We start from the raw sequence: 7431 nt of genomic DNA, 5'->3' as shown, positions 1-7431 counted from the left end.
GGGGGGTCTGATTTTTTTCAGTTCTTTATACATTCTAGATAGTAGTCCTTTGTCTAAGGTACAGCTGCTGAAAATTTTTTCCCACATTGTAGGTTGTCTGTTAGCTCTGTTGGTGGTTTTTCTTGCTGTGCAGAAGCTTTTTAATAAGATGAGATCCCCAGGTGTTGATTCTTTGTGCTAGTTCCTGTGCTACTGAGGCTTTGTTTATAAAATCTTTTCCTATGCCAATGTTTTAAAGAGTTCTACCTAACTTATCTTCCAGCAAGTTTAGTGTTTGTTTTAATATTTAGATCTTTAATCCACTTCATTCTTAGTGTAGTACATGGTGATAGATATGGCTCTAGTTTTAATCTGTGGCAGGTTGAAATCTAGTTTTTCCAACACCATTTATTAAACAGGCTCTCTTTCCTCCAGTGAGGGTGGTTGGTTCCTTTGTCAGAGATGGGATGGCTGATGTCTGGAGTTGTTTCTGCATCTTCTAATCTATTCCACTGATCCTCAGGTCTGTTTTTTTTTGGCCAGTACCATGCTGTTTTTATCATGGTGGCTTTGTAGTATAGTTTCAAATTGGGGATTGTAATACCCCCTGCCATGTTTCTGTTGCCTAGAATTGCTTTTGCTATTCTAGGTCTCTTCTGGTTCCAAATGAATTTTTTATTGTTTTCTCTATTTCTATGAAGTATATTGTTGGAATCTCAATTGGCATTGCATTAAATCTATATAGCAGTTTTGGAAGTATGGCCATTTTCATTATATTCATTCTTCCTACCCAGGAGCAAGGGATGTCTTTCCATTTTCTTGTATCCTCTTCAATCTCTTTTTTCAGAGTGCTGTAGTTTTCAGTGCAGAGGTTTTTTGCTTCCTTTGTTAGATTGATTCCTAGATATTTTATTTCTTGGGATGCTATTGTAAAAGGAATTGTTTCCCTGATTTCTTTCTCAGTGAGTCTCCTGTTTGTGTATATTGCTTTTTGAGTGTTGACCTTGTATCCAGCTACTCTGCTGAATCTGTCAATTAAGTCTAGAAGTCATTTGGTGGAGTTTTTTGGGTCTTCTATGTAAAGTATCATATCCTCAGCAAATAATGAGAGTTTAACTTCTTCCTTTCCTATCTTTATTCCGTTTATTTCTTTCTCTTGTCTAATTGCTGTGGCTAATGTTTCCAGAACTATATTGAACAGGAGTGGTGATAGTAGGCACCCTTGTCTTGTTCCTGATTTTAAAGTGAAAGTTTTGAGTTTTTGACCATTTAGTATGATGTTGGCTGTTGGTTTTTCATAGATAGCCTTAATCAGGTTGAGATAAAGACCTTCTATTCCAATTTTCTGTAGGGTTTTTATCCTGAATGGGTGTTGGCTTTTGTTGAATGCTTTTTCTGCATCTATTGAGATGATCATATGGTTTTTGTCCTTGGCTCTGTTAATATAGTGTATTACATTTATTGATTTACAAATGTTGAACCATCCTTGCATCCCTGGGATTAATCCGACTTGGTCAGGGTGTATGATCTTCTTGATGACCCTCTGTATTCCGTTTCCCAGTATCTTGTTGAGGATTTTTGCATCTATGTTCATTGGGGAGATTGGTCTGTAGTTCTCTTTTTGGGTTGGGTCTTTCCCTGGTTTTGGAATCAAAGTAACACTTGCTTCCAGGAATGAATTTGGAAGCATTGCTTTCCTTTCAATTTCCTTGATGAGTTTAAAGAGTAATGGTGATAGTTCTTTAAATGTCTTATAGAATTCAGCAGTGAAGCCATCAGGACCTGTGCTTTTCTTTGTTGGTAAATTTTTTATTCCATTTTCAATTTCACTCATTGTAATTGGGGTGTTTAGAATTTCTATATCTTCTTCATTTAACTTTGGCAATTTGTATGTATCTGGGAATCTGTCCATTTCTTCTGTGTTTTCCATTTTATTAGAGTACAGGTTCTCAAAGAAATCCAGATCCTCTGGATTTCTGCTGGGTCTGTTGTGACTTCCCCTTTTTCGTTCTTAATTGCATGGATTTGCATCTTTTCTTTCCTTTTTTTGATAAGGTTGGGTAAAGGTTTATTGATTTTATTTATTCTTTCAAAAAACCAACTCTTTGATTCATTAATTTTTTGTATCATTGTCTTCATCTCCATTGCATTGATTTCTGCTCTGATCTTTATGATTTCCTCTCTTGTACGAGCTTTAGGTTTGTTATGTTCTTCTTTTTCTAGGAGCTTGAGGTTCAGCATTAGGTTGTCTATTTGAGCTCTCTGTTTTCCTAACATGGGCATTCACTGCTATGAATTTCCTGCTTAGAACTGCTTTCATTGTGTCCCATAGATTCCTATATGTTGTACTGGCATTATCATTTACTTGTAGAAACTGTCTAATTTCATCTTTAATTTCCTCTGTGACCCATTGGCTGTTCAGGAGGGTGTTATTCAACTTCTATGTGTTTGTGGGGGTTTTGTGGTTTTTTATGTTATTAATCTCCAATTTTATTGCACTATGGTCTGATAATATACAGGAGGTAACTTCAATTCTTTTACATTTACTTAAACATGTCCTATGAGCTAGCGTGTGATCTATTTTGGAGAATGACCCATGTGCAGCCAAAAAGATTGTGTATTCTGATTTTGTGGGGTGGAACACTCTGTAGATATCTATTAAATCCATTTGTTCAATAGCTTGCTTCAGTTCTAGAATTTCATTGTTAATTTTTTGTCTAGATGATCTGTCTATTTGTGATAGTGGGGTATTGAAGTTCCCCACCAGAAATGTATTAGTGCTTATTTGGTTTTTCATGTCCATTAACATTTCTTCTGTATAGTTGGGGGCATTCGTATTTGGTGCATATATATTTAGGATTGTCATCTCTTCCTCTTGGATTGTTCCCTTCACAAGGATGTAGTGACCATCTTTGTCTCTCTTAATTAGTTTTGATTTGAAATCTACTTTGTCTGCAAATAAGACTGCTATGCCTGATTTTTTCTGGGTTACTCTCACATAGAGAACTGTTTTCCATCCTTTTATTTTCAGTCTATGAATTTCCTTTTGAGTTAGGTGTGTTTCTTGTATACCACATATTGCTGGATTTTGCTTCTTAATCCATTCTGTCAGTCTATTTCTTTTGACTGGTGAATTGAGGCCATTAACATTGAAAGTTATAGTTGGTAGATATTGACTCATATTTGTCATGATGTTTTACTGTTGTTGGCTCTTTTATTTCTTATTTTCTTCCCCTTTCCCTTTAGTGTCTTACCTTGTCTGGTGACTTCCCTCTGTTGGGCCTCATGGACTTGTGACCTTCGTCTTTTTCTAGGATATTGCTTAGGAGTGTTTGGAGTGCTGATTTGGTGTTCATGAAATTTCTCAGGTGTTCTTTGTTGTGGAAGTGTCTAATTTCCCCATTGATTTTGAAAGATAATTTTGCAGGATACAACAGTCTAGGTTGGAAGTTATTTTCTTTTAGGGCTTGAAATACTTCACTCCAGGCTCTCCTTGATTTGAGGGTTTGTGTTGAGAAATATGCTGTGATTCTGATGGACTTTCCTTTGTAGGTGATTTGTTTCTTTTCTCTAAATGCCTGTAGGACTTTGTTCTTCTGTTGGGTTTCTGGGATCTTGACAATTATATGTCTAGGTGTAGATTTTTTTTTTTTGATCATGGCTAGTTGGGGTTCTATATGCCTCACTTATCTGTATGTCCAATTCTCTACCTCTGTGCGGGAAGTTTTCTATTACTTCTGTGAACAGTCTTTTTATGCGAATTGTACTTTCTCCTGTTTTTTCAGGGACTCCTATCAGTCTTATGCTATTCTTCTTTGCATCATCTAGCAGCTGCTGGATTGATTTCTTGTGGTCCCTTACTATTTTTAAGAAATCTCTGTTTTATGGTAACTAACCTCAATCCTGTCTTCTGTATCTGATATTCTATATTCACATTCACTCAATATGCTGTGAATACTTTCAGTGAAGTTTTTAATTTCCTGGATATCTGTTTGAATCTGTTTCATGGATTCCATTTTTTTCTTATGTTGGGTGATCATAGTTTCCATTTCTTTCTTATGGTGGGCATTCATGGCTTCCAGCATGTTTTTGAGTTCATCTATTTTTTTTCATCTGTTTCTGTTCTAGAGCCTCTAATCATATCTTTCACTCTGCTCACCATCTCTGTAGTTATCTGGGAAATTATTTCTGTTTTGAATTTTTCTAGAGCCTCATTCATTTGTTTTGTTACTTCCTGTGCTATCAGTTCAGGGTGTCCTGGTGGTTGGTTATCAGACTTTTCCACCTCATTTCCCCCAGAATTTGCCTTTGGTGGGGTGCAAGTCTGAGTTTGTACCTTGCTTAAATGTCTTCTCATTTTTGTTTTTGGTACTGTCCTTGGTTTAATTCCTGGACTGATACTTCAAAATTGCTTATTATAAGTATTTTTGTTGCTTGTATTTAGAACCCTTATAGAATGATGGCTTCTCAGAGGTGTCTTCCAGATACAGCTGGTCTTTAGGTTTTGAGTCTCTGATGACTCTGAGGCTATCTCATTTTCATTATACCAGGAAGGATAACTGATTAAATCAATCACAATACCTTAGCCCAAGTGATACAATCAGCAAAACCACAGCATCAAGTACATCTTAGAAAATGACAATTTGTGATAGTTATTAATCTATCACTTTTAACTGTGTGAATTAAATCAAAATAGAGGACCAACCCAACACATGTTTATAGTGAATAAACTCTTCAATACAGCAATGTTACCCTTTGGGATGGGGAGTTAGCAGGAGTTGGGGAGGGAGGGATAGGTAGGTAGAAGGATAGGGGAAGGTTAGCAGTGAGGCCTGAGGACACGGATGAGAGAAGGAAAGAGAAGAAAAGAAAAATAAAGAAGAAATACAAATTAGGGCCAGAACAGGAACACAAAGGGAGATGAGGAACAATGTGGGACAGCAAGGGAGTGAGTGAGAGAAAGAAAAGAGAAAGAAAAAAAGAGAAAAACAGAAATTTGAAAAGAGTAGAAAAAAAATTAAAAATAAGAGCAAAAAAATTTAATAATTTTGAAAATTCAATGTGGGCAGCAGTGTGCATATATAAGTCAATGAGTCTCAGCAAGCTAGTCGCAGACCCGTGAGATTCAGGCAGATTTCTGGCTGCAAGTCCCAAGTTGAGCTCCCTGCCCTCCTGTAGGTTTGAACTCTGCAAGGCTCTGCTACAGGTTCCAGCTGCCCTTCCCCTGAAGATAGTCCAGGTTCCAATGGGAGGTGGTGATCCCTCCAACCTATGGTGGTCTGGTGTGCCTTTATGCAGAGATGCTCTTCACTTTTCCAGTGGGCTTCAGTTTTCATCAAGGAGCCTCAGAGAGGCTATCTGTTGTTCACTTCTGCTCTATCTTCTGGAGCTCAGGACAATGGCCTCTATGCCCCCCTGTGCTTTTGTATTGTGGAACCAGGTAGTAGCACAGCCAGGAGGCCAGAGGTGGGGGGGAGGGGGCTTTGCAGGCACCTTGGAGGCTAAGCTGGTCGCTGGTGGGTGTGGCATGGGTAGGATGGAGTGGGCCTCCAGGCGGCCAGGAACCTCTCAGCCCACCTGGCTAAGCTGGTCGCTGTGGCTCAGTGTTGTTTTGAATTGGATTTCTCTAATGGCCACAAATGCTTAGCCTTTTTTCACATATTTATTGGCAATCTGAACTTCTGAGAAGTGTTCATTTCACTTGCCCATTTAAAAAACTGGGTATTTTATTGGGGGGGGGTCCTCATTTTTTCTTTGTGTATTCTAGATTGCAGACCTCTTTCCCAGGACTAACTGGAAAAATTTTTCCATTCTGTAGGTTGTCTCTTCAGTCCATTGGGTGTTTCTTTTGCTGTGCAGAAGTTTTGAAAATATTATATAACCCCATTTTTTGATTTTTGGTATTATGTCTTATGGAACTGGGGGTTTGTTCAGCAAGTCCTTGCCTATTATTGTGTATTCAAGAGTTTTTGTCCATTTTTTTTTAGCAGATTCTGTTTGTTTTTAAATGTACGTCTTTGATCCATTTTAATTTGTTTTTGGTACAGAATGAAAAATATGGGTCTGGGTTCATTCTTCTGCATATGGATAGCCAGTTTTCCCAGCACTATATGTTAAACAGACTTTTCTCCAGCATTGGCCCCTTTGTAAGAAGTCAGATGCCTGAAGATGCTTGGGTTATTTCTGCATCCTCTATTCTATTCCATTGGTCAATATCCCTGTTTTTGTGCCAGTACAATTCTGTTTTTAGTAATGTTGTTTTGTAGTAGAATTTGATGTTTGGATTGTAATACCTCCTGCTTTGCTCTTGTAGCTCAGGATTGCTTTGACTATTGTGGGTGTCTTCTGGTTTTATATACATTTGAGAATTGTTTTTTCTCGTTCTGTGAAAAATGCTATGGGTATTTTGATTAGAAATACATTAATTCTTTTATATCATTTTTGGTAATATGGGCATTTGACAATATTTATTCTACCTCTGTAAGAATAGAGGATGGCATCCTGCTTTCTAATATCCTCTTTAATTTCCTTTTACTAGTTTTCATCACAGAGGTCTTTCACTTCCTTGGTTAGGTTGATTTCTAGGTGTTTATGTTTTTTTTGAAGCTTTTGTGAATGGGAATGTTTTCCCAGTTTCTATGTCCGTGGGTTCATTGTTGGTGTATAGTAATGCTATTGATTTTTGTGTGTTTATTTTGTATCATGCCACTTTACTGAATTTGTCAATTAGTTCTAAGAATCTTCTGGTGGAGTTTTATTATCTTTTGTGTAAACAATCATGCCATCTACCAATAATGATAGCTTGACTTTTTCCTTTCTTGAGTCCTTTTTCTTTCTTTCTCTTGCTTGATTGTTCTGGTCAAAGTTCTGAGTACTAATTTGAGCAGGAATGCTAAGAGTGGACAGCTTAGTCTTATTCCTGCTTTGAGAGGGACTGTGTTCAGTTTTCCCCACTTATTATGATGTCAACAATGGACTTGTCATAAATGGCTTTTATCAATTTAAAGTAAGATCCTTCAATGTCTATTTTTGTTAGAGCTCTTTTTTATTATGAATGGATGTTGGATTTTTTTCAAGGGCTCTTTTCTGAATCTAATGATATACTTCTGTTTGCATGATGTACTGTGTTTATTGATTTGATTTGTGTATGGTCAACCATCCTTGTGTCCCTGGGATGAAACCAATTCGATCATGATGTGTAGTTTTTCTTTTTAAAGATTTGTTGTGTTCTGTTTGCAAGTGCTTTGTGGAGGATTTTTGCATGTATATTTATTAGGGAAATTGGTCTGGTTTTTTTCTCTTTTTTTTGTTGAGCCCTTGTCCAGTTTTGGGGTCAGGGTAATGATAGCTTCCAGGAATAAGTTTGGGAGTGGTTCTTTCCTTCAGTTTCATGGAAGAGCTTGGGGAATATTGGCATTATTTCTTCTGTGAAGTTCCAGTAAAATTTGGTGG

Source organism: Heterocephalus glaber, unplaced genomic scaffold, assembly GCF_053883595.1.
Source record: "Heterocephalus glaber isolate CG9 unplaced genomic scaffold, H.glaber_assembly_v1.0 deba00001806, whole genome shotgun sequence".
In the NCBI taxonomy this organism is placed as follows: domain Eukaryota; kingdom Metazoa; phylum Chordata; class Mammalia; order Rodentia; family Bathyergidae; genus Heterocephalus; species Heterocephalus glaber.
This window is presented reverse-complemented; position numbering follows the sequence as displayed.